Source organism: Dromiciops gliroides, chromosome 5, assembly GCF_019393635.1.
Source record: "Dromiciops gliroides isolate mDroGli1 chromosome 5, mDroGli1.pri, whole genome shotgun sequence".
In the NCBI taxonomy this organism is placed as follows: domain Eukaryota; kingdom Metazoa; phylum Chordata; class Mammalia; order Microbiotheria; family Microbiotheriidae; genus Dromiciops; species Dromiciops gliroides.
In genome coordinates this window covers 255,384,437-255,393,897 of record NC_057865.1, presented here as the reverse complement: position 1 = coordinate 255,393,897, position 9,461 = coordinate 255,384,437, and positions in this window count along the sequence as shown.

Below are 9,461 nucleotides of genomic sequence, written 5' to 3'. Positions count from 1 at the left end.
ATCTTCTTCTAAAATGTCCACTGTAGAAGACTTAATCTAGGAAATATTTTTTACACTAGCTTGGTTGAGTTACTGCTTGGCATCAGTAATTTACTAAACCTGAATATCAGATCCAGAACATTAACTAAGGAATAAACCATAAGTCAGATTGGACATCTATTTAATAGCTTTGTAAAAGGGAGGGGAAATGGAAACTAGACACAAAGGAGGGGTTGTTTTTGAAATTTAGCCTTAGCTCATATCTCCACTTCTCAGAATTTTAATATTATTTAACCTACTTTCTTTTTATTTGAAAAGAAGCAACAGAAAATCCATCCCAAAGCTATATGTGTTACATTACAAAAAACTCCATAAATTCTTAAATCTTGCAATAGCTTGGCCAACATAGTTATGGCTTGTGAACTTGTTCATATGCCCATGAGGCAAAAAGATGGAAAATATCATAAGCTCCATGGAAAATATGGCTCAAAGACCAATGGACTAGTAAAACCTATGCTGTAGGCTTAATTATTAGCATTCTTGTCGGTATGAATTATTAAAAGGATGGCTTGTGAGCAGTGTGGCAGCCGGATGAGACAAGGAAGGCTTTCATAAGAACCAGCCATGCCATACATATCTTATTTCCTTCTTTGATAAGGTGACCAGACTAGTAGATTCCTCTTTATTTATTCATTTGTTTGTTTGTGGGGCAATGAGGGTTAATTGACTTGCTTAGGCTCACACAGCTAGTAAGTGTCAAGTGTCTGAGGGTAGATTTGAACTCAGGTCTTCCTGAATCCAGGGCTGGTGCTTTATCCACTACACCACCTAGCTACCCCATAGATCCCTCCTTTAGGTACTTACTAGCTATGGAACTATCTTAAACTCTTTCAGTCTCAGTTTCCCCATCTATAAAATGGAGATGATGATAAGAGCACCTACCTCAAGCTTATTGTGAAGGTCAAATATATGTAAAATACTTTTTAGACCTTTAAATGCTATTTAAATGTTTATTGCCACCAATTACTAAAGTGCTTTGCAAATCTTCAAGCATTACGTAAGTGATAGCTATTATGCCCATATGGATTAGTAAATTATTCTCCAAAGTTTCTTATGATAGCTTCTTCGACAAGATGGAAAGTTTGAATGATGATATATTAAGTACATACTGTGTTGATTGACTTACAAGAACCCAAAGACTTTGGTCAGTATTGTTAAGCAGAAAGTGCTAGGGCTCTCTTCTTGAATCTCTTCTTTTAAATATTTGTATTGTTGAGAGTATATCTCTCTATTTAGCCCAGGCTAGAGGAAGTACAGTAGCCACTTACCAACCCAATCCCTTTCCTAATTGTCATGGATTTCTGTACCCTGTTCTAACTGGGCCCATTTACCTCTCTTTAGGCAGCTTGGTAACCCACTGCCAGAGAAGGACCACATTAGTACAAGACTTAATAAAGACCACTGGCCAGCAAATTCCATTCCAATCAAGCCTTCTACCAGTTATGGCCTCCTTGTAGTAGGAATTATAGGTTTGTAGTCATAAACAGGCAATAAACATTCCTTAAAAGCCTACTATATGCCAAGCACTGTGCACTAACATACCCAGCTAGTTTTAATTGATGGATAAAGAAATAGGTGGTATACCTATCAAATGATCAGAAAATATGAAGCTGCCAGACTCTGCTCTTATAAGGAAGAAAAGATGAATAACTTATACATCAGAAAACAGAACTAGGAATCTCAAGACACTGGAAAAATGATACAAGCTTCCTGAGACCAGGAAGTTTTTCATTTTTATTTTTGTACCCCCAGCATCTGAAACAGTATATTACACAAAGTAGGTGCTTGATAAATGAGATTATTATTGAAGTGTTAACTACAGATTGATTACAATGGGATGGGATTTAAGAGAGAAGTGAAGTTCTATACTTGTTTTAAAAAAGCAAACAAACCATACACTTCTATGATGGGAAGGATTTGGTAAGAAACAATTTATGAGAAAAAAAAAAAGATTTAAGGGTTTTAGGTGGCTTAAAGCCCAATATGAGTAAATCACTCTAACTGTCCCTGTGACTGTCAATGCCCTGCTTTGTCCCTTTGGCCATTTAAAATCAATCGCTTGTTTCCTTCAAAACTCATGTCCTAATACCTTCTACAAGAAAACTTTCCCGATTCCCACAACTGCTAGTGTCTATCCTGGAAACAACTAGGTAGAGCTGCAGATAGAGAGCAGGGCATGGTGACAGGAAGACCTGAGTTCACATCTGTCCTCAGAAGCTCACTAGCTGTGTGATCCCGAAGAAGTCAGGGTTTGCCTCAGTGTTCTCATCTGTAAAATGGGGATGATAATAATACTGACCTTCCAGGGTTGTTGTGAGGATCAAATGAAATATTTGTAAAATACTTAGCACAATGCCTGGCACATAGTAGGCATTTGATGCCCATTTTGTCCTTCTTACTCTTCCCATTAGTATGCATTCACTTTGCACATAGAGTATAGATACTTATGTGTGGATGTGTTGTCTTCCCTGATGGAATAGGGCAGGGCATGTTTCATCTTTGTCTTTCTCACCTTAGTGCCTTACAGTGCCAAACATATAGAGAGTGTTCAATAAATGCTTGTTATTTGATTAACTGATTGAGTCAATGTTATGATATGGCAGGCTGTCTAGTGGTCTTCAAATGATGGTAGTACTGTCATGTAGAAAAGATATTAGCTTGTTTCTCTTGGTCCCTGAGGGCAAAAGTAGGGCCGATAAGTGGAAAAGTCGATCTTGGCTCAATGTAGGGAAAATCTTCCCAATAATTAGAGACACACCAAAATTGAACAAGCTGCCTCAGGGAGTGGCAAGTTCTATGCAAGTGAAACACTTTAAGACCCTGGGAAAGGTACAAAACCATAACTTTTATTACTTCAAAGGAGATTTAAAGTATAAGGTTTTCAAGAGGAAAATGGAAGGCCACTTGTCAAAGATGTTGTAGACACGATTTCCTGCTTTCTGAGTATGGTGGACCAAATGATCATTGACATTTCTGCCTACTCTGTGATTGTATGAGTTTGTGCCTGTCAGGCTCATGTTATTTTCTGGATATGTTAAAATTCACCTATGTAATAACAATGGAAATTAGAAAGAGCAGAAGACAAACAAAGAAATAGAATACAAGAAAAATAAAAGACAAATGTCAATCAAATTTACTTTATTCCTGTCTCAGTTGAGGATGAAAAATGGATCAGGGACAAATGATTACTTTCCAGATGAGTTCTGCTGCCAGATCTCACCCTTATTAGGGGTAAGAGCATTTGATAATTGGCATTCACACAGGTAATTTCCTCATGGGGAGTTCCCTAGATTAATAAAATCATATGTTAGGTCCCTAAAGTTCCCCAAATATTTCCATCAGATCCCATGCCAAGAAAGGTCTAAGATTCCCCAAATTCCTCTTCTAATTTCTGGAAAGCTCTTTCCTTCCTGTCCCCAATTTTTTTCAAGGATACTTCCAATTATTTCAAATACTTTCACCGATAGCTTTGAATTTCCCAGACAAAAATTTCCTCCTTACTGGCTGGGTTTGTATTTCTTTTCTTTTTTTTGGGGGGGGGGCAGGACAATGAGGGTTAAGTGACTTGCCCAGGGTCAGACAGCTAGTAAGGGTCAAGTGTCTGAGGCCAGATTTGAATTCAGGTCCTCCTGAATTCAGGCCCAGTGCTTTATCCACTGTGCCACCTAGCTGCCCCCCTGGGCTTGTATTTCTTGTCTCCATTTTGATTCTTTGCCAATTCTGTATTCTCAGGGAGCCAGGGCAACAAGGGACAATGTTGTTTTTGGTTGTCTCAGGTTTGGACTTGCTCATTCTCACTTCTCGGGTTTCTAGGGCAAGACTGCAATCCCCACTTCATGTTTCTTTAAGCCTATTGCTAGAATTTAGTCAGGTCAATTAGCCCAGACAAACTCTATGGGCAGACATACCACACTAATTGATACCAGAGATCACAACTCTCTTCTGATGATTTCTATCATTTCTTCCCCAAATAAAATATCTGGAAAGCCTTTGAAATTCATTTTATTTTAGCTGGTGGCCCATTCCCCTTGAATTAATCCCCATAATTAAGGTCAAGGATCCCTCTATATGTATCCAGAGGATATGGGAACTTGTTTTAATTGGACGTAACATTTATTTCTCATGTTCCAGTCACTGTGTCAGGTTGTTGAAATAAAGGAAATGAAGAACATTCCTTGCATTCAAGGACTGTATATTCTACAGGGGAAGGTAGGGACAAGACATATACAGAGGTAAGAAAATATAAAGTTATTTGAGGACAGAGAAATCAATCAACAAGCAATTATGAAATTCTTATCACATGTCAGATATTGTGCTGAACACTAGGAATATAAAGAAAGGCATATGGTTGTCTCTTCCTTCAAGGAGATTACATTCAAAAGGGAGAGACAAACTTGTAAATAACTAGAGAAGTAGAAATTATGGTAATCTGAGAGGGGAAGGCATTATTAAATGCTGAGGGGAATGAGAGAGTGGAGAATGGACTGCGAAAGCCCTTCTTCAGTAATTGGGATATGAGCTTAGTCTTGAAATAAAGGATTCTAAAAGACAAATGTGAGAAGGAAGAACATTCTAGAGATGGGACTGGCCAGTGCAAGGGCACATAGACAGGAGATAGAATGCTGTGTGTGAGTAGCAGGAAGGCTTAGATGGAGAGAGGTGGGGGAGGGGAAGCGATTAGGAGATTAGAAGAAGTCAAATTCTGAAAAGTTTTGTTGTTCATCCTTCATTTTTGTTTTGTTTTGTTTTGTTTTTTTTGCGGGGCAATGAGGGTTAAGTGACTTGCCCAGGGTCACACAGCTAGTAAGTGTCAAGTTTCTAAGACTGAATTTGAACTCAGGTCCTCCGGAATCCAGGACCAGTGCTTTATCCACTGCACCACCTAGCTGCCCCTCATCCTTCATTTTGGAAGAGGACTAATGACACCACGATTTTAGGGTATGGGTGATGTCTTGACTTGCATGTGAATTGTATTTAAGTGAGGTAGAGTTGCACAAAGTCATCAGCCTCACTCTCTCTTCCAGCAGCATCAAAGTCCAGTGGCAGGACAAGAATCAAGATACTTGACAGTGGCCTAGGATGCACTGGATGCTCTAAGTGTTCCTCCAGTCCTGTTTCAGCAATGTGACATTAAAACAAATTATTATTCTCATCTCCCCATTCTACCTGGGGAAATCTTCACATGCTTGGGTAGACATCCCCCTAACTCACAGATGAGTTTAAGGCATGTTGGTTACCCTGAACCTAGTTTAGCCCATCTGACCAGACAGTTTTACTGTGGTGCACTGCACTATGAATGCTGTAACTTTAAATGAACAGCTTTAAATGGCAAATGAAGGAATTTATTTAGGGACCCACTGGAGCTCATTAAGTGTGTATGGGCGGGGCAGCTAGGTGGCACAGTGGATAAAGCACTGGCCCTGGATTCAGGAGGACCTGAGTTCAAATCCAGCCTCAGACACTTGATACTTACTAGCTGTGTGACCCTGGGCAAGTCACTTAACCCTCATTGCCCCCACCCCCAAAAAAGTATGTATATGGGGATGACCAGGGTCACTTTGGCAGCTGAGAGTAGGATATATTGGAATGTGGAAAGATGAGGGAGGAAGACCAATCCAAAGACTTATAGCAATCTAGGCAAGCAGTGTTGGGGGCCTAAACTAGGGTGGTAGCTATGTAAGAGACATGGTGTCAGACTGAGGAGCTGTGGATACCATGGAAAGTGTAGACCCGGGTAATTGGACAGATGGTGGTCCTTTTGATTGGAATAAGAAAGTAAGGAAGAGGGAAAGGTTTTCAGGGAAAGATAATGAATTTTAGACATGTGAAGTATGAGATATCTATAGGATATCCTGATAAAGAAGTGCAAAAGACAGTCAATGTGGGACTGATCATCAGAAGAGAGATCTTAGTAAGGCAGTATATGGAGATCTGAGTAGAAATAATTGAATACATAGAAGCTAATGAGAACACCAAGTAAAATTAAAGCCAAAAAAAGAAGAGGAACCAAGACACCCTCAGTTATTGGGAAAGATGGAGCAAACTAGTAATGAAAATTGGGAAGGAAGAATCAGACACATAGGAGGGGAAGCAAGATGATTTGTAAGTACTCCAGTATCATTTAAAATATTTCTAAGCTGTTTTTGTTAGCAAATGGTAAAAATGTGTTTCCTAGCCACGAGAGCAGTGAGTTCAGTTTATACACATTGGAAATGTTGCAGGATTTTCTCATTAACCACTTAGAAAAATGTCCAATCAGGAATTTGTTCCTATTTTTGGATGTTAAAGGGATAAATTATAGCCTTGTGGTATTTTTCACAATGAGATTTCATGTTGAAACCTGAATAAATCCTTCTATAAAGGCAGTGTCCCTTTTTGGTCAGATACAGTTCTGCTCAAACAGTTACTGTTGCTAGGTTGTAAGGAACATCATATTCTCAGGGGAAAGTATCTTTTCCTTGGGCAGAGGCATAGTTGGAACTCCATGGTCTCTGTGTTCTAAATCTCCCCTCCCTGTTGGAAGATCCTTGGAACTGCATTTAGTCATGTACTGGTTTCATTAATGGTTGAGAAACTTCCTTTAGGGCATCATGGGAATTACACATTAAAATGATTTCCCATTTGAGACCTTACATAGGATCACTATTTTAAATATTTGAGTTTTTAAGTCAAAGAAGTTAGCAGGCATGCCAAAATCCATCATTTCAAATCAAGAATATTTTAAATATGGAAATAATGAAAATAGAACATAGTCAAGTACAATTGATCCACAGCTTGTTAGCAGATGGAAATTCTTTCTAGCTAAATATATTCTTTCTGTTAACTGATAATTAGAACAAGATATCAGACTTTACCAAATCTATTTAATCAATGCAAAAAGGAGAAAAAAATCTCACTCTTCAATCTTGTTCTAGATTTTTTACCCAATTAAAAGTAGCCAAAATAGAAATAGCAAAGCATAATTCTGTAAATTTAGCTTAATTTCTCAACCTTTTTGTTACAAAGCTACCATTTTAAATCATGAATACTACTAAGCTTACAAGGCAGGCCAATATAAATTCAACCTTCTAATAAGCTGGCATTTCTTAAAGACCTTAGTGTTTCTATTCCTTACAATTAATAATATGAGGAAAATATGTATTGGAAAAAATCCTTTTGATTCCAGCTCTGTGATGTCTCTCCCACCTATCTCTTCACCTCTCTTGCCATAGCTTAGTGTTATACCATTTGTTGTTATTCAGTCATTTTCAATAGCATATGTTTGTAACCCATTTGAGGTTTTCTTGGCAAAGATAGCAGAGTCGTTGGCCAGTTCCTTCTCCAGGTCATTTTGTTGATGAAGAAACTGAGTCAAACAGGGTTAAGTGACTTCCCAGGGTGATACACCTAGTAAGTGTTTGAGGTCAGATTTGAACTCAGGGAGATGAGTCTTCCTGCAAGGCACTCTATGCACTATGGTGCCACCTAGCTGCCCACTGCTTTAGTATAGGCTCCATTATCATTCCTTTAGAATTGCAGAAACCTCCTAATTGGTCTTTCTCCCATTACTATTTCCTCTCCCATCCAGCTGTCCTTCTTGCTAACATTCCTTTCCTCCGCAGTCAGTAGACTTCCTCTGTCCTATATTGCTAATATTATCCATCCTTTTATCTCTCCAACTTCCTGAATGTGGGTGCTCCCCAAGGTTCTTTCTTGCACCCATCTCTCTCTCTTTGTCTGTTTGTGTGTGTGTTACATACATATATCTTAACAATTTAGCCTCAATAGATTTACTTATCATCTCTATGCAAATGACTCACAGATCTTTATATTAACCCCACTGACTTTCAGTCCCACTTGCTATATTAACAAGCAACTACTGAACATTCCAAACTGAATATAATGGACACCTCCCAAAGTCAACATGTCTAAAGCTGAACTCCTTCACTTTTCCCCCAAATTCACAACACTACACTTTCTGTTGATGGCCTCATCATTCTTTCTGTCTTCCATGTTTACAATATTAACATTATCCTTGACACCTTAGTCTCTTGCCAGTAATTTGCCAAATTTTGTCATTTTCACCCTTGCAGCATCTTTCACATCTGAAGCCACACTCACACACTACCCTCTTAGTTAAAATCCTCATCACCTCTTTTCCTGGTATGTTAGGGTGGTTTATTAATTGGTCTTTCCACCTCATTTCCCTGTGTAATTTTCTTTAAATATACATTTGCCCATTTCACTCACATAATAAAAAAAATTCCAGTAACTCCCTATTGTCTCCAAAATAAAATATGGACTCTTGTTTCACCAATCTGACCCCAGCCATCTTTCCAGTCTCATTATATAATACTTCCTTTCCTAAACTCTAATGTCTGGATAAACTGACTTCTGTTTCTCACACATGGCATCCCACTTCCAATTTCCATTCCTTTGTCTTAGTTCCTGACCTCCGTGGAAGGTACTCTATCATTACTGATTTGAAGATTTGAAACCTCAAACAATGCACATTGAATCCCATCTATACCTGCCCATCCTATTCATTTGTTCCCAACAGTGGGTCTACCCAATGTGCAGGAGGTCTTCCTCACTTTTTCCCAATATTATATGTGTATCAATGTTGCACTATGGCTCTTCTCCACTCGCATGTTTCCTGCCCATTTGTTTTCTTATAATAAAATTCCTAAATGGCATCATTTATTTCTATTCTTCTTCAGGGTTTCTCACTGACCATATGTTGAAGCCTGCTTAAGGCTATGATCCACTGGTGTTTTCATTGATCTGACTTCAAGGAATTTCTGAGGGAGACAAGTTCAAATCTGGTCCCAGACACTCACTAACTATATGACCCTGGGTGAGTCACTTTAAAAAAAACACCCTTCTGTTTGCCACAGTTTCCACTTCTGTAAAAATAAGGACAATAGGGGCAGCTAGGTGGCACAATGGATAAAGCACCAACCCTGGATTCAGAAAGACCTGAGTTGAAAAATCCGGCCTCAGACATTTGACACTTACTAGCTGTGTTACCCTGAGTAAGTCACTTAATCCTCAATGCCCTGCAAAATAATAATAATAATAATAATAATAATAATAATAATGATAATGATAATAATAGCACCTATCTCTCAAGATTGTTGTGAAGATCAAATGAGATAATAAATATAAAGTGTTTAACACAGTACTTAGAACATAGTAGACTCTATATAAATGTTAGTTGTTGTTGCTGTTATTCTTATTTATTATAGCTAGAAGACTCTCAGCGATCATTTAGTTCAACATGGTTTCCAATCTGGTTTTCAAACGACCACTCCAAATCATCTTACTAATTCACAGATATGATTAGGTAACTACCATTCAAAAACAATCAGTGGTTCTCAATTCCTATAGAATAAAAGGTAAACTAATTCAACATCTTCCATTATCTGCTTCCATATCCACGT